Below are 16550 nucleotides of genomic sequence, written 5' to 3'. Positions count from 1 at the left end.
CCTAGAGGGGTGGGATGGGGTGGGAGGTGGGAGGGAGGTTCAAGAGGGAGGGGACATATGTAGACTTATGACTGGCTCACGTTGCTGTATGGCAGAAGCAACACTGTATAGCAATTATCCTCCAATTAAAAAAATATTTAGTGGTCCAAATTTAAAAAAAAAACACCTCTCCCCGGCCTCTAACGCCTCATCATCTTTAGGGAGCCTATTCAGGGGGCAGCTAAGCAGCAGAAAAGCTTTCAATAAGCTGCTCCTAGCCTGCCCTCTCTCTAGATAACTACCTGGCACTTCACATTTTCAAACTGCTTAGAGAGACAGGCCTCACAGACAAGGAACTCGTTGTACTGGGCCTAAACAAGCAATGAAGAAAGAATGGCTACGTATAGCTGAGGCATTTTGCTGTGCAGCAGAAACTAACACAACATTGAAAGCAACCATACTCCAATAAAAATTAATTTTTTAAAAAAAGAAAGAATTATAAAGGCATTGACTGCTGTGCAAGAGGTGAGTTGAGGGTGGGAATCTGCTCCCTGGTGCAGACATGTGTCTGAGCAGGAGAGAAAGGCCCCAGGGGTGGACTGAGAACAAAGTGATTTCAGATGTGACACCAAAATGCCATCCCAAGGACTTGGTTTTCTATTGAGGTGCTTCTCTCATTTATTTATTTATTGGCCATGGCCCCACAGGATTTTGGATCTTAGTTCCAAGACCAGGGATCGAACCCACGGCCACTACAGTGGAAGCATAGACTCTTAACCACTGGATTGCCAGGAAAGTCTCAAGCAGCTTTTCTCTTAAGTAACAAGCATTGAGGGTTAGCTAATTTTATCAGGATATTGATTTTCCTTAAAGATGCTCTAACGTAAAAGTAAAACATTTGCAAACTGGAGTTCAGTGCATTCTCTGTAATAATTTTCTGCCTACACACCCTAGCACACCACTCTGATAACCCCTGCCAGAAAGTTCCCAGGGAGGTGCTCTGCAGTTTACAAAGTACTTTTACACATCTGCTATCAGATCCTTGGGTATACATGAGGCCTCAGTAGTATCATATGATGGATGGTGCATTAGCATACTCATTCCTATTTTACGGCTGTTTCAGTGAAGACCCACAAAGGTTAGGAAGCCTGGCCCCGGGTCACCTAACCAGCACAGCCACAGCTGAGGTCTGGACAGGCGGTTTTCCTGGCCACCTTCCAGTTCCCTCTCGCCTGTCTTATGAGGCTGAAGTTTTTCCAAGAGAACCAGTTGACTTCCAGCAGGCTGGCGTACCTGAACATTAGCACTTCAGTGTAAGGCCACATCTGATCATTTCTGGTTGTGATCCAAAGAAAGGAAAACCTCTTTGAGGGTCAACAACATTGTCATGAACCTCCCCTGAACCAGTTCCCTGACAAGGACAGCTGGACACATCTCCTTGGGCACTTTGCACTTGTACAGGTGGGGAAAGGGAGGCGGGGGGTCCGGGGGTGGGTGCATGTAGGAATCCTGCCGCAGGCTGGTTTTGGGGGGCAAGGTCACTGCGAGAAATTGGCTATGGGGGAAGGAGGCAGGAGCCAGGCCTCAGGCCCCGTTTACAAAATCAGCCTCCAGGCTGCTGTCTGCAGCAGAGGAGACCTCAGGGGCGACCTCATCCAGGCACAAAACAAAAGGGTGGAGAGGAGGAAGCAAGTGAGTTTGCTAATCTCAGTTGTTTATTTTTCCTCCCTCATTTCCTCCTGTGTTCCTCCAACCCAAATCCCCCAGCCTCTGGTTTCCCGCCCCTATCTGGTTAATAACCTCCCAGGGCAGCCCGCTCAGCAGCCCCACTTGGCTCCCCCCTCTGTAATCTCTTCTCCAGGCTTTGCTGAGGCTGTATTTACCACCACACAGGATTTCCGTAGGTGATAACTGCAGAGCCTGCTGGCTCCGGGGCAGTTCCCCCTCCCCTCACGGGGGTCTATTTACAGCAGGGGAAGAATTCCAATCTCTCCCAAGAATGTGACTGTCCTGAGGGGTCCTACACCAGTGGCTGAGCCCGCCTCTTGCTAAGTCACTCATGCTCACACTCCTCCCTCCCTGATCTTCAAGTATGTGGGGGCCCCAAACGCAGAGACAGGAGAGAAGGTACAAAGGCGAATTGTCTGAGGGGAGTCGCTCATTCACAAAGCTCACAGGCGGAGGGTCTTGGGGAGGGGCCTCCGAAAGTCTCCACCTCTTCCTCCTGGACTGGCCTTGTCAATCCAGGTCCCACCGGAAGTGGGTATGCGCCAGCCACCCCGCCTTCACTCATTCCAGGGCTGGTCGCTCAGCACTCAGAGAAGTATCCACCTCCCAGGGTGGTTTGTTTTTAAACTTGGTATTGATGAGGAATGCACATGGGGTCGCCAATTCAATGGTTTCACCACATGGACTTACTGAAGGAAGGAGCACCCAGATCAGAATGTTGGCCACACTCACAAGCCCTTCGCGATGCCCCAACCGGGGCACTGCCACCTCCTCTCACTTCCAGCCCCCAGGACCACTGTCCTGACTCCTGACACCACAGATCCATTTTGTCTCCTGAGGTGTACACTGAAGAAGCTGGATTCCAGAGATGCAGAGATAAGACTTTCAGTTTTCTCAGTCAACAGTATTTGGGAGGCCGGAGGGTTGTGGAGCCTGGTCTGAGTATTCTATTTTCAACTGTCAAGATCCCTAATTCCTTAACACCACATAACTGTGAGGAATTTTAGGGAAGGAATTATCTTTAGTGAGTAACCCTGCAATGAGCAGCATGCCAAGTGTGGAGGAAAAGTGGAATAAGACAAGTTAGACGAAGGCGTTGCAAAGAGATAGGGACTGCGTGAAGCCGAGGCCTCCAGGGGCTTCATGAAATGTGTTAACGTTTTCACCAAAGGGAGAGAGAAAAGGGGTCTAAACTCTCGCAGCCACCTTCAGTCCATCCTTGCCTCTTTCCACTTTTTTCTCTTTTTCTTATTGTTGTTGTTCAGTCACTAAGTCATTTCTGACTCTTTGCAACCCCATTGACTGTAGCCCACCAGGCTCCCCTATCCGTGGGATTTCCCAGGCAAGATAACCATAGCTGGTTGCCATTTCCTTCTCCTGGGGATCTTCCCAACCCAGGGATTAAACCCATGTCTCTGGCATTGGCAAGTGGATTCTTTACCACCGAGTCACCAGGGAAGCCCTCTATATTTCTAGAGACACTATTTTAAGCAAAGCCATACCCCCACCTCTTTACTTTAAACATGTGAAAACAGAAGGATAATATAACCCACATATGTAATTGTGTGTGTGTGTGATAAAACACACATGACATAAAATTTATCATTAGTGATATTTAGTACATTCACAATATTATGCAGCCATCACCACTACCTGGATCCAGAACCTTTGTATCATCCTAAAAGGACACCTCACACTCATTAAGCTATCACTCTCCTTTCTCAAAACCATGTTCAGATGTTACCAAATAGGTAGCAACGTCTTAACTATATGTGTGTTGTCCAGGCCCTCCCCGACTCTTGTCAAAAAGAATGCTAATGCTAATCTCTCTTCATATAAGACCCACATATGTCATTTTAAATTTTCTGATAGTCATGCCAAAAGGTAAAAAAAAAGTTAAAATAATTTTACTAATTTATTAATAGCTAATCCATTTTTATGGATGAGTAGTATTCCATTGTAGTGAAGTGAAAGTGAAGTCACTCAGTCATGTCCAACTCTTTGTGACCCCGTGGACTGTAACCTGCCAGGCTCCTCTGTCCATGGGATTCTCCAGGCAAGAATACTGGGTTGCCATTTCCTTCTCCAGGGGATCTTCCCAACCCAGGGATTGAACCTGGGTCTCCTGCATTGCAGGCAGATGCTTTATCCTCTGAGCCCCTACTTCTTAATTCGTTCATCTGTTGATGGACATTTAGGTTGCTTCTGTTTGCAGAAACATGGATGAACCTAGAGATGATCATACTAAGTAAGTTAGAAAGAGAAAGACTAATATCATATGATATCACTTATATGTGGGATCTAAAATATGACACAGAAGAATGTATCTATGAAACACAAACAGACTCACAGACATAGAGAACAGACTTGTGGTTGCCAAAGGGAGAGGGTGGGGAAGGATGGCTTGTGAGCTTGGATTTAGCAGACGCAAACTATTATATACAGATGGATAAACAATAGGTCCTACTGTATAGAATAGGAAATGCCACTCAATATCCTGTAATAACCATAATAGACCATTTAGCATATGAAAAAGATTATATATGTATATATATATACATGTATAACTGAATCACTTTGCTATACAGCAGAAATTAACATGTTATAAAATAGCTATACTTCAATAAAATAAATTTTTAAAAATAATTAATTTAATCCAATATTTCCAAACTGTTATCATTTCAATGCATCATCATTATAAAAATGATTGCTCTTCTATCTTGCACTCTTTTATTTGCACTATGTATTTGAAATTGGGTGTGTGTCTCTCACATATTGTACATCTCTGGGGAGACCAGCCATATTTCAGGAACCCCACATGGCTAATGGCTACCATGTTGGACAATGTGGCTCTAAACAATTTGTAGAATGTTATCAAAATCCCAAATCATCTTTCTTAAAGGTAATTGTTAAATACTCAAATGTTTTCAAGGCTATAGTTATGTTTTGAATATCAGTTTCTTTTCTCCCATTATGAAAAATAATACACCTGAAAACTAAGGAAATAAAAATTACCACTAAGCGCCAAAACAAGAATAACTATAATTGCTCTTTGGCACTCTGTATGTCATGATTTCTTTGTAGTTTTTTTCTCATCGTTTTGTGCACCACACAGCAGCGTTACCACCACTTTGAGGTAGAAGCTCAAGGCCAACATAACCACTTCCCAGAGGCAATTGTGCCGTTCTCTCCAGGGTCATGAGGAGGCTGGTGAACTAGCTTGTGTCTAAGATTCCCTCCAACCCAGACATGCCAGGGTAGTAGGATGCCATTCATCCCTTCCATTTAATAGACACACTCGGACACACAAACACACACACATACATACATCCCAGGCCTTTCCTTCTACCCCATAGAACAGCCTGCAAAGGAGCAAGAACATCATTAGTCAGCCTTGCTAACTTGCTGGGAAAACACAAGGATCTAAACAGAAGCACTTTTATTTAGCATTCATGCTCAGAAAGAAGAAAACCTAGCAGAAACCAGACTCGGTATGCAAGAATGTAAAAACATTTTTTTTTTGAGGTTCCCAGAAGCTTCATGCCACAATGCCCCAAGCTGGGAAAAAACGTGCCATTTCATATGTTTATAACAACATCTGATTTAATATTATACAATTTTGCTTAATCACAAACCAGAACAAATACCTTCAGATTTATTACATCCTTCTATTCAGTAACTTAAGTTATGATAGTTAATAATGCAACCATTCCACAGCCCAAGAAAAAAGCTTTCTAATTCTTTGGGATGAAAGATTCTGGAGATGCAGGTTTTTTTCATGGAGGATTTAAGGTTTTCAAGCTCTCAATGAAGCTTGAAATTCATCTTTTCCAGTTCACATGAAAAGAGTTTCCTCTGAAGCTTGGCTAGGAGGTAGAAAGAGAGGAAAACCAGTTGACAGACAGAATCTCCGTGGGCTTTTAGAGAATGTGGCAATCTCTCACCAGCATCTCTAACTCTCACCTTGTCTGGAAAAACAAGATAAACACAAAGCTAACAAACACACAGAAAATCCATACCAATGGCCCCCATGTTCTTTCCATTGTTAATGCTGTATTTTGGACTTCCTTCTTACTTGTTGATTCATTAAAAGGCACCAATTGATTTTTGCTTTAATTTGTTTTGTTCAAACAGCTTGTAGGATCTTCGTTCCCTGACCAGGGATCAAACCTAGGCCAACTGTAGTGGAAATGCAGAGTCTTAACCACTGGACCACCAGGGAAGTCCCACCAATTGATTTTAAAAAAGAAGCAAATGCTACTCTCCCAAATCATCCTACCCTCGCCTTCACCCACAGTGTCTGCAAGGCCATTCTCTATGTCTGCTTCTCCATTCCTTCTCTGCAAATAGGTTTATCAGTACTATTTTTCTAGATTCCATGTATGTATTAACAGATGTATTAATACACAATATTTGGGCTTTCCTGGTGGCTCAGACAGTAAAGAATCTCCCTGCAATGCAGGAGACCCAGGTTCGATTCCTGGGACAGGAAGATCCTCGGGAGAATGGAATGGCAACCTGCTCCAGTATTCCTGCCAGGAGAATTCAATGGACGGAGGAGCCTGGCAGGCTATAGTCCATGGGGTCGCTAAGAGCTGGACACGACTGAGCGACTATCACTTTCACTGCTACTTTATTCTGACTGTAAGGCCCACACATCAATCACCTTCCAATTAAAAATAAATTTAAAATAAAATAAGAAGCAAATATGCTTACAAAGCGCTCTTTCTCATTATTTCCTCATGCATACATTCTCACACAGGTATTTGTTACACAATTTGTGCACAATTGTTCAGCCCCAATCATTGCCCCTTCCTGCCCAATTGAAATGAACTGAGCTGAATGATGTGGGAGTTAACCCAGTTGCCTGGTGGTCCATCCAAGTTTTGCCTTCAGAGCTCTGCTCTCTTCCAGGACACAGGTGGTCCCCCACTGCCTCTAGATGTGGGTGTTAGGGTCCTCAGAGAGCTGGGAGACGCGTGTTTGGATCAGCATGAACCGGTCACCCGATGTGGACATATCCATGTTTAACCACAATGTATGCTAGTGAGTCCGATTTCTCAAAGAAAGCCAGCATTTCTTTACACACCATTAGAGAGAATGCCAACGTTAGAGTGGGGAGAGAGAGGACTCAGTAATGAGGTAAGAGATTAGAACAATTTGAGGCCTTCCTAAAAAGGAGGATTCCTAGGTCTCACTGCAGACCCATCACATGGGGATATCAGAGCATCAGATACAGGAATAGCCACTTTGAACAAAATTGTCAAGTGATTCACAAACCCACTGCAGTCTCCACACAACAGTCTTAAAGTTCCCTTCATAAAGTCACAAGTGAATGTTTCAAATGTAGGAATAAACTAGATTCCACTTGAAGATACTTTGAATTCTTGCTAACAGATTTTTAAAATTTTTATTGGAGTATAGTTGATTTACAATGTTGTGTTAGTTTCAGGGATATAGTGAAGTGAATCAGTTATACACATACACTGCCAACAGATTTTTAGCAGCAAGTTGCCAGAAGTCAAAAGCTTTGAGTTCTGTTCTAGCCCACCACCTATAATGTGGGCGAGTTATTTAACCTTTTCAAACGTCCTTGACATGAGTTATGCAACTAAGGGCAAGTGTGATTATAATACTGAAACAGCTTACGGAAGGCTTTCCCATCCATCCACCTCACTGGATCATCCGGAGGATCAAGTGGCATGCAGTGGATGAGCTTGTTCTTCAGACTTCATGGCACCTGGCAAAGGCAGAACACAATTAGTGTGTGGACATAGTTTTAGATCAAACATCTGATTTTTTTGAGGTCAGATAAATCAGTCAATCCCAAAGGAAATCAAGCCTGAATATTCATTGAAAGGACTGATGATGAATCTGAAGTTCCAGTACTTTGGCCACCTGATGTGGAGAGCTGACTCATTGGAAAAGACACTGATGCTGGAAAACATTGAGGGCAGGGGAAGAAGGGGGTGACAGATATTGAGATGGTTGGACGGCATCATCCACTCAATGGACATGAGTTTGAGCAAACTCCAGGAGATAGTGAGGGAGAGGGAAGCCTGGCATGCTGTAGCCTATGGGGTCGAAAAGAGTTGTACATGAATGAGAGACTGAACCACAAATATCTGCTTTATCACTGAACAAAAAACAAAGCTAGGCTGGAGGATGTGCTTGAGGAATATAATATAGAAGTAATTAGACAACGATTTCTAATACAGAATCTCAGGAGAAAATTTATTTACCCAGCCTCAGGAAGCACTGGACAACTGCAGGCCTCTCCCATCTAGGGCAAGGTTTTTCTGCCAAGTTTACCACTTGGACCAAGGAGACTTCCCAGCAGTTTGAAGGTGGGCTGAGCGCAGGAAGAGGAAGGAGGAGGAGCAGAGTTCAGTTGCTAGTCCCAAGTTTACCAGTCATTTTTCTCCTAAGAAGGATGAGAGGAAATGGGGAGGGGCCAAGACTACTTAATGCCTCGTCATTGGATTCATAAGAAATAAATATGAATACTCAAGCAGCCTGAGGGAAATTACTCTATCTGTCCCCAGATTCCTACCTGCCAATGCAGGAGATCCTGGTCAGGAGGATTCCCTGGAGGAGGAAACGGCAACCCACTCTAGTATTCTTGCCTGGGAAATCCCATGGACAGAGCAGCCTGGTGGGCTACAGTCCATGGGGTCACAAAAGAGTCAAACATAACTTAGGGACTAAACAACAACAGCGGTCAACCAGAAGGGGTACAGCACCTTCAGAGAGGGAATCAGCTCCCTACCACCACCAAACCAGCCACTGCTCCACTAGAGACCTTCCCCCGCAGGCAGTGTGGAGTTTTCCCCCATAAGTTTCTGAGAAGGGTCAGTAAAGTACATTGTGTTTCTCAAGGCCTTTCTATATTCAAGATGAAAAATGTAGCTCTTCTTCAGTTTTCCGTCTCAAATTATTTCAAGCTACATTGACCAACATAGCCCATCAGAAGTTATGCAGTAAAACCAACATATCTTAATTTATATCATAAAAGCATCCCAACAATAAGATGTTCTACACTTGAACTTACCCTTCCCAGTATCAAGTTACCAGCGATTCCCAAGACCAAAATTTAATCCTCTTACAAGATCCAAAGAAGTTAAAGCCTGAAATTAAATTATCCCACTCTCAGTCAAGTTCAAAGACATTACACGTCAAATTCTTATTCTCTTTAGCTTCAGTAAGAAGAGTTCTTGATGTCCTGGGGTGTGGGGAGGAGAAGGTTGGGGCTCTGACAGCAGCTGTAGCCTGCACTGGCTTTCCAGTAAGGGGCCTTAGAGTTCGGATTAATTCAACTCTAAGCCTCTGTTGTGCCTCACTTTTTTTAAAATATTATTTTTTATTTGTTGTAGAATACACATAAAACTTATGTTCTTAACCATTTTCAAGTGTACAGTTCAGTAGTAGTACATATTTTCACATTGTTGTGTAACCATCACCACCATTCCTCTCCAGAACTCTTGCCATCTTGCAAACCTGAAGCCCCCACACCCATTAAACAATAACCACCATCTGCTATCCTCCAGCCCCTGGCAATCACAGCTATTCTATTTCTGTGCATTTGATTATACTAGATACCTCGTATGAGTAGAACCATACAGCATCTGTTAAACCATAACCACCATCCTCTCCTCCAGCCCCTGGCAATCATAACTCTTCTATTTCTGTACATTTGATTATGCTAGATACCTCATATGAGTAGAATCATACAGCATCTGTCATTTTGTGACTGGCCTTTTTCACTTAGCATAACGCCCTTAAGGTTCATCTGCGCTGTACCACATGTCAGAATCACCTTCCTCTCTGAGGCTGAATCACCTTCCATTGTATGGATACAATTTGTTTATCCATTCGTCTGTCAGTGGACATTTCATCTGTTTTCCACTTGTGGCTGCTATGAACATGGGTGTACATGCCTCAGTTTCTGTTGTTGGATTGACACATATACACTATTGATACTATACTATACTAATAAACAATTGATGGGAACCTGCTGTATAGCACAGGGAACTCTACTCATTGCTCTGGGGTATGCTAAATGGGAGGGAAATCCAAAAGGGAGGGAATATATGTATATGTATGACTGATTCATTTTACTGTGCAGAAGAAGCTAGCACAACACTGTAAAGCAACTGTGTGTGTGTGCGCTAAGCCACTTTAGTCATGTCTGACTCTTTGCAACCCCATGGACTGTAGCCTGCCACTCTCCTCTGCCCATAGCATTCTCCAGGCAGGAATACTGGAGTGGGTTGCCATCTCCTCCAGGGGATCTTCCCAACCCAGAGATTGAACCTAAGTCTCTTAGGTCTCCTGCATGGCAGGTGGGTTCTTTAACACCAGCGCCACCTGGTAAACAACTATACTGCAATAAAAATTATGTTTTTAAAAGTGCCCCATGTGTGTTTGCCAAAGGCTATAGCAAATTGAGAAGGAAAGATTCTTCTCAAAGGACTCCTTTAAAGGAAGAAGGGTAAATGGTTTTATTTGAGATGCTCATCAATCACTGCCAGGTGACTTTAATCCACAAAGAGGTTAATGATGGCACCATGTTTACCGTATCTGGGGGAGATGAACTCATCCCTATAAACAGTCCGCTCTCTCGGGGGTAGCATGTGAGACATTACCGCCTTAAACACATTTTCATGGTTCAGTATAAAAACATAACGAGAAAGGGCTTCTTAGAACAAGTACTTATTTTCTGCCTGAAAAGCTTGAAATGTGGATACTACTAATAAAGACCCACAATTCTAAATGTAGCGTAACAAAGAGGAAAAGTATTGGACCCTTCCGACAGCTCATGTCCAGAACATTACCTGCAAACATACTCGTTGCCAACTGAGATGATGCAAAACGCCAGAAACGCATCTGTGGGAAGGCACCTCCTCCCACAGGAAGCAAGATGTTGGGGCAAGTGAGATTAATACAATTAAAACTTTAAAACACAGTCTGAAACAGGGAAATATGATTGAGCAACACAAGGCTGAGACTTGAGATCTGTATCTCCTTTCCTTTCAAAAGCCCTGGGAGCATAATGAGAGTACAGCTTTAAGAACTAAGATTCACCCCACCAAGCATTAATGGTGTCCAGAAACTATGTGAACAATCTTATTCGACATCCCCAAGACGTTAATATCTGTCCAACGCCAAACCCGAGGGGGAAACATGTTAATTTTCTCAACCTTCTGATAGCACGTATACAAGATCTCTGAGTCCCACAAAAGGCTCCAAATATATTCTCTAGGACTTCGACTGTCTTAAAATATAGGCTTGCATTTATCTTGGCCACATTAACGAGATCTGTTTGACCAATACATTTATATTTATGATGACTGAGGGCAGATTATGGTTGTTAAAATTTGTCCTTGGGACATGAAAACACTCCTCTGTCATTAATACATTCTGTAATATAAACTATGATGTCAGGTCAACGTAAAGGGTAAAAACGTTCCGAAAGTATGCACACATCATTTTTTAAAGCAATTGAGCCTAATGGAATAACAAAGGTCATCATAACAAACCATTACAGCCTTGGTCTTGGCAACTCTGGCCACAGAAGAATCTCCAAGAAACGATCATCATTCCTCCAATGTTATGGCATCCAGACGACAGGAATGGCTCGCAAATGAGTCATACGGGCTCAGATCCTCGGTAGCTATGTGAGCGCAGGACGATCAATTATTCATGTGTTTACAAAGAGCTTTCCCGGTTGATGTTAACCAGAGCTGCTTGCAAAGAAGAGCTCTCCAGCTGTCCTTGGTCGTCCTGGGCCTCCGACTAACAAGCCACTTTAATTGCTGGCAAGTCATCTGGAAGAGGGTCCTCCCCTAGACCAAGTACACGCCATCGCTTTGAGACTTTATTAGGTGTAAAAATATTAATCAGAAATAATTATGACACCAATACCTTATTTACAATACTCCCAGCAAAGCCCATAGGGGTTTGAACTTGACTTAGATCCCACTAAGCTACATATGGACTAGAACCTTGACCGTTGAAGACACAGGCAGGGAGAAGAGGGGCTTCCAAGGATGAAGAAGAATCAAGGGCTGTGGGCCTCATGAGGGAGGCAGAGGGAAGAACCATTTAGAATGCTCTAGGAGGGGGCTTCCCCGGTGACCCACTGGTTAAGACTCCACACTTCCACTGCAGGGAGCGTGGGTTCGAGCCTTGGTCAGGGAACTAAGATCCCACGTGTTGCAAAGGATGGCCAAATAAATAATTTTTAAAAATTAAACACAAACATTTTTCAAAGCTAGTATAGTATTAAAAGTAAATACAATAAAATAAAATGCTCTCTAAAGGTAAAGGAACATGACAGAGGACCACCAAGGGTAAAGAGATGAGATTCATCAATAATCAAATATGGATGAACTTGACCCATCTAATAAAACTAGCCTTAGAAGGAGTCAAATGGGAAGTCACTTCTCAATACAGCCGACTGTCTGTCCAGGAAGACTAATAATGTGATTAAGGCAACTCCTGCTTCTGAGCTAGACCGCGGAGCGTGGGACCAGGTGGCCCCCTCGGTCCCCTGTCAGCTGTGTTTTGAGGGAGAGCAGGATCAGAGTCAAGGCTGTGGCCTGAGCCTTCTCCTCTGGAAGACAATGCAGTCCATGCCGACAAAGGAAGGCCTCAGGTACATTTTTATTATCCCAGTTCTAAGAACATCATGGGACTGAGCCAGATCCTTCCCCTTTCTTGAAACTGGGTAACTTGAGACGCTATCCTAACTCACTCGTCCATTTCTAAGAAAGCGGTAGAAGCAAATAATGCCTGTTCTTGCTGGTATGAGATCACAGTATAAAGTGAATGTGTATGTCAAGTCGGTGGCACTAGCACCCCTGGGGTAATTCTGCTTAATGTGGTGGGAGGCTCAACTTTGGTTGAGCATAGTTGCCATAGAAAGTTGAAGCTGGCCGACAAGGGATGGGGCCTCCCTGGCCTGTGAAGCATGCTGGAGCCTTTGTGTTACATACTACTGTAAGACCAGGACTGGAGAGCCTGGGTTTCCGCCTCTCACTCTGATCCACTCCATCTAACCACAAAACAGGTCTGGAAAATGAGTCCAAAGAAAGGAATTGCTTCTTCCTAAGGTCTTTGGCAGGAGAGCTGGTCTACGACACCCTCTCCATTCCTCCCTTTAACATTTCAGTCCAGTCCCATCCTTCTGGTCCAGTGAGAGAGGCCTGTTCCACGTGGCAGGGGCCCTTTATCGTCTTCCCTCTTCTCATGAACAACCTCTCTGGCTCAGCACGGAGCTCATTTCTGGCTGGTCCTCCCTCTAGAAATCAGTGCAAAGCTTCCCAAAAGGTGACCAGAAATAGACCTCTCGGGAGGGCAGTGTTGAACCCAAACAGAATTCTTCACTACAGTTCTCTCTGGCGCCCTGCACTGGCTGCTGGACCTTTGGAAGAGGAGTGAGGCATGCCAGACTTCCCAAAGTTATTAGTCCAGGGAATTCATTTTTTAGTAGCTTCCCTGCAAGCTCGGACAGTAAAGAATCTGCTTGCAATGCAAGAGGCCTGGGTTCGATCTCTGAGTCGGAAAGATCCCCTGGAGAAGGGAATGGCTACCAACTCCAGTATTCTTGCCTGGAGAATTCCATGGACAGAGGAGCCTCGAGGGCTGCAGTCCACGGGGTCGCAGAGTCGGGACACAACTGAGTGTCTAACACCACAAGCAAACTTTCAGAACATCCCAGACCCAGTCAAACTTAGTGATGTGTGGTGTTAAGGTATCAACAGGTCTGAGAGTCACTCTGGCATCTTTGAGTGGCTCCACAATATCTGTTCTTGGCCACCATGGATTGCTTTGATTTGCCACTGAGTTCTGGGGGGTACCTGCCTACTGTTACTGCTGGTGACAGCCTCACAGATGGTTTTCCAAAGTCACACTTGGCTAAGTCAAGCTCGCCTGACCTTTTCACACAGTTCTAGCAAACTGGCAGCCCTCCCCCAAGGGCATCTCCTCATCCCGTACCACTATAGGCAGAAGGAGATGAGGAGTTTTTCCCATTGTCCGGCCTAATTTCCATCAGGCCCACCCTGATTTCTTTCTGCCCTTGTGTGTAAGTTGCTGTCTCTCGCTCCTATTTGTGATGATCTGACCTTTTCTGGGGAATAGCTGGCAATGTGGCCCTGTAAGCAACCTGCCTAGGCTTTTCCCCACACGGTCCTTTGCAGGGTCTCCAGCTGTTCCATAATTCTCAGCCTGCACAAGACAGTGCGGCTGCAGAAGACATTGCCACCCAGAACGAAACACACACTGACAATGGCTGTTTTTGTCTGACCACGGAAGCCCATCGGCCACAGCTTTAAGGAGACCTCTCTGAGGGTCCGCAATGGTCTCTGTTCCTGACCCTCTACTTCAAGTGGAATTGTGTGCAAAGGTTCAGTCTCCAAAATAAACCAGACTTCAGTCCTGCCTTTGGCATTAACCAACTCATTAAATATAAAATAAACACAAGTAAATGGTTTTTAAATCTCACTGACAGAAAGCTTGGCAATGACTCTGAGATTCTAGAGGTCACTGGAACCTCTGTCTTAAAACTGGAATCTTCCTCACACTCTGAGGAGCAGAAGGAGACTCTGCACAAGTGAGGAGGGGGTTCGGGTACCCCTTCGATTGGAAGGCTGCCCTGCAATGCACAGGACAGGGTCTGCATGCGTGTGGCCTCTGCATGCGTGTCCCTCGGAAAGCGGCTGTTACTATCGAAAAGGGGTTAGAAGTTCCCATCTAAGGCATTCACCTTGCCCTGAATACTATCTAGAGCCAGCCACCAAACCAACCTTGAGTTTCTCATCACTGTCGAAGTACTGGCTGCCCTCAACAGAACTGATAATCACATGGTTTCCTAAATCCTGTGTGCATTCTGCCATGGATTTCCAAGGTCCAATTAGTAATACTACTTGCTGAATTCTTACTGGGTTGGCCAGAAAGTTTGTTTGGGTTTTTCCATTGTATTGGCCAACCCAATATTTTTACTTTATCTGTAGTTTCAGCATAAAATGAATTTATTTGGGAAGGTGATGGGCCAAGGATGACTGATTTATTATTCTAATTCCACTTCACTTTGAGCGTGGGGAAAACAAATTTCAATAATTCACCAACCAGAAAACATATATACGTGCACCTGTTACCTTATAACTTAACCTCAGAGCTAGGCTAGGTTCCAACCATTACTAACCACTTTTATGAAACCAAAGTGAAACATACACAGCTTTAGGTAAAAAAAGTATGTTTACATGACAGCGCTTCAAAGACAAGAGTATGCCTGAGGGTGTGTGTGTGTGTGTGTGTGTGTGTGTGTGTGTGTGTGTGTGTGAGGTGACAGAATGGTTGGTTTTGCCCATTCACATCTGTCAGCTTCAAAGTCTGACTTCTTGCCAAGAAGTGAGTACAACCTGAAACTAGTCAAAGCAGCTTCCATTTATTTACAGTTTTGAAACACATTTTTCATGACTTAGCTTCCTAATACAAAGAGCAAAATGGCAATGAAAGATAAACATCATCAGATACTAGAGTTATATGATTTGATGAGGAGAAAAATTATATGGTTGTTAAGTGAATTGACCTATGTTTTCCTTTTCTCCTTTGAAAGATTTCATTCAAAACCTGAAATAAAGTGGTTTATGTCAAATCACACAATCACATTTCTTCTCATCCATGGGTCTCAGAACCTTTTCATCCTGGTTTTGAGGAGGAGCAACCAGTCTTGAGTTGATGGGACCAGCAAGATCCAGAAGGACCCCGTGATAGCACAGCCATGCTTTTAGGGCCAAATTCCCACAGCAGATGGAGAAGGCAATGGCAGCCCACTCCAGTACTCTTGCCTGGAAAATCCCATGGGCGGAGGAGCCTGGTAGGCTGCAGTCCATGGGGTTGCTAAGAGTCGGATACAACTGAGCGACTTCCCTTTCACTTTTCACTTTTATGCCTTGGAGAAGGAAATGGCAACCCACTCCAGTGTTCCTGCCTGGAGAATCCCAGGGACGACGGAGCCTGGTGGGCTGCCGTCTATGGGGTTGCACAGAGTAAGTGACAGCAGCTCCCACAGCAGAGAAGCAGAGAATACCTAGAGGTTACCTCAGTTTCTTTCAAAAATTTTTTCTATGATAGAAAACTAAAACCCATCCGTTTCCCTCTTTTCAACAGCATGGCTGAGCTGTGACAATGCCACTAGGTGGCATCATGTCCTCTCCGGACCATTTCTTTGGGCATTGTTTCCCAGGGCAACATCAACAGCATCTCAGACAACAGGAGACAAGGGTGCCTCGCCTACTTAGTGTGACTGTTCTCTCTTGTATACTGGGAAAAGTTTGGTCTCACCAATGGGATATAGTTGATATTCTGTTTCATGGCAAGGAAGATTTTGTCTTCTGTTCTGTATCAGAGCCTGACAGCAATGCTGCTCTTGTGAGTGGATTTTCTTCCCTGACATCTCTGCTGTCCTGCCGCCCAAAGGCACAGTGTGCCGTGAAGGATCCATCAAATGCCTATGGACACTAAGAGAGAATAGGGCCAGATCCAAAATGATCTAGGAGAAACCAACGTCTAAGTGTTTACTGAAGGCCAGACTCTTTATACCCTTTTAAAAGCCTATCTAGGACTTGAGGGGGAAAAGTGAAGTGACAGTTCACCCTTATTTGGAGTGCTATTTAATTTCCATTGCATACTGAGGAACAGGGTAAGAAAATATTCTAGAACATTCCTCTCGATCCCCTACCCTTTCTCTTCTCTCGTTTTCCCTAAGGCATAGCAGTGAGATGATGGAGGTTATGAGTAGGTGAATGGAGAAGAAGGAGAAAACATTATTCCACAAT

At 44.2% G+C, this 16550-nt stretch overlaps 2 non-coding genes across 2 annotated transcripts; both read right to left on the bottom strand.

Moving 5' to 3' along the window:
• Nucleotides 1-3428: 3428 nt before the first annotated feature.
• Nucleotides 3429-3549, bottom strand: LOC138090914 (U6atac minor spliceosomal RNA). Its single transcript, XR_011145888.1, has one exon. It is a non-coding gene; the product is annotated as a U6atac minor spliceosomal RNA (small nuclear RNA).
• A 2307-nt stretch (nt 3550-5856) lies between these two features.
• On the bottom strand, nt 5857-5929 carry TRNAG-UCC (transfer RNA glycine (anticodon UCC)). Its single transcript has one exon. It is a non-coding gene; the product is annotated as a tRNA-Gly (tRNA).
• Between the last annotated feature and the right edge of the window lie 10621 nt (nt 5930-16550).

The sequence above is a fragment of the Capricornis sumatraensis genome, chromosome 14, assembly GCF_032405125.1.
Source record: "Capricornis sumatraensis isolate serow.1 chromosome 14, serow.2, whole genome shotgun sequence".
Lineage (NCBI taxonomy): Eukaryota > Metazoa > Chordata > Mammalia > Artiodactyla > Bovidae > Capricornis > Capricornis sumatraensis.
This window is presented reverse-complemented; position numbering and strand designations above follow the sequence as displayed.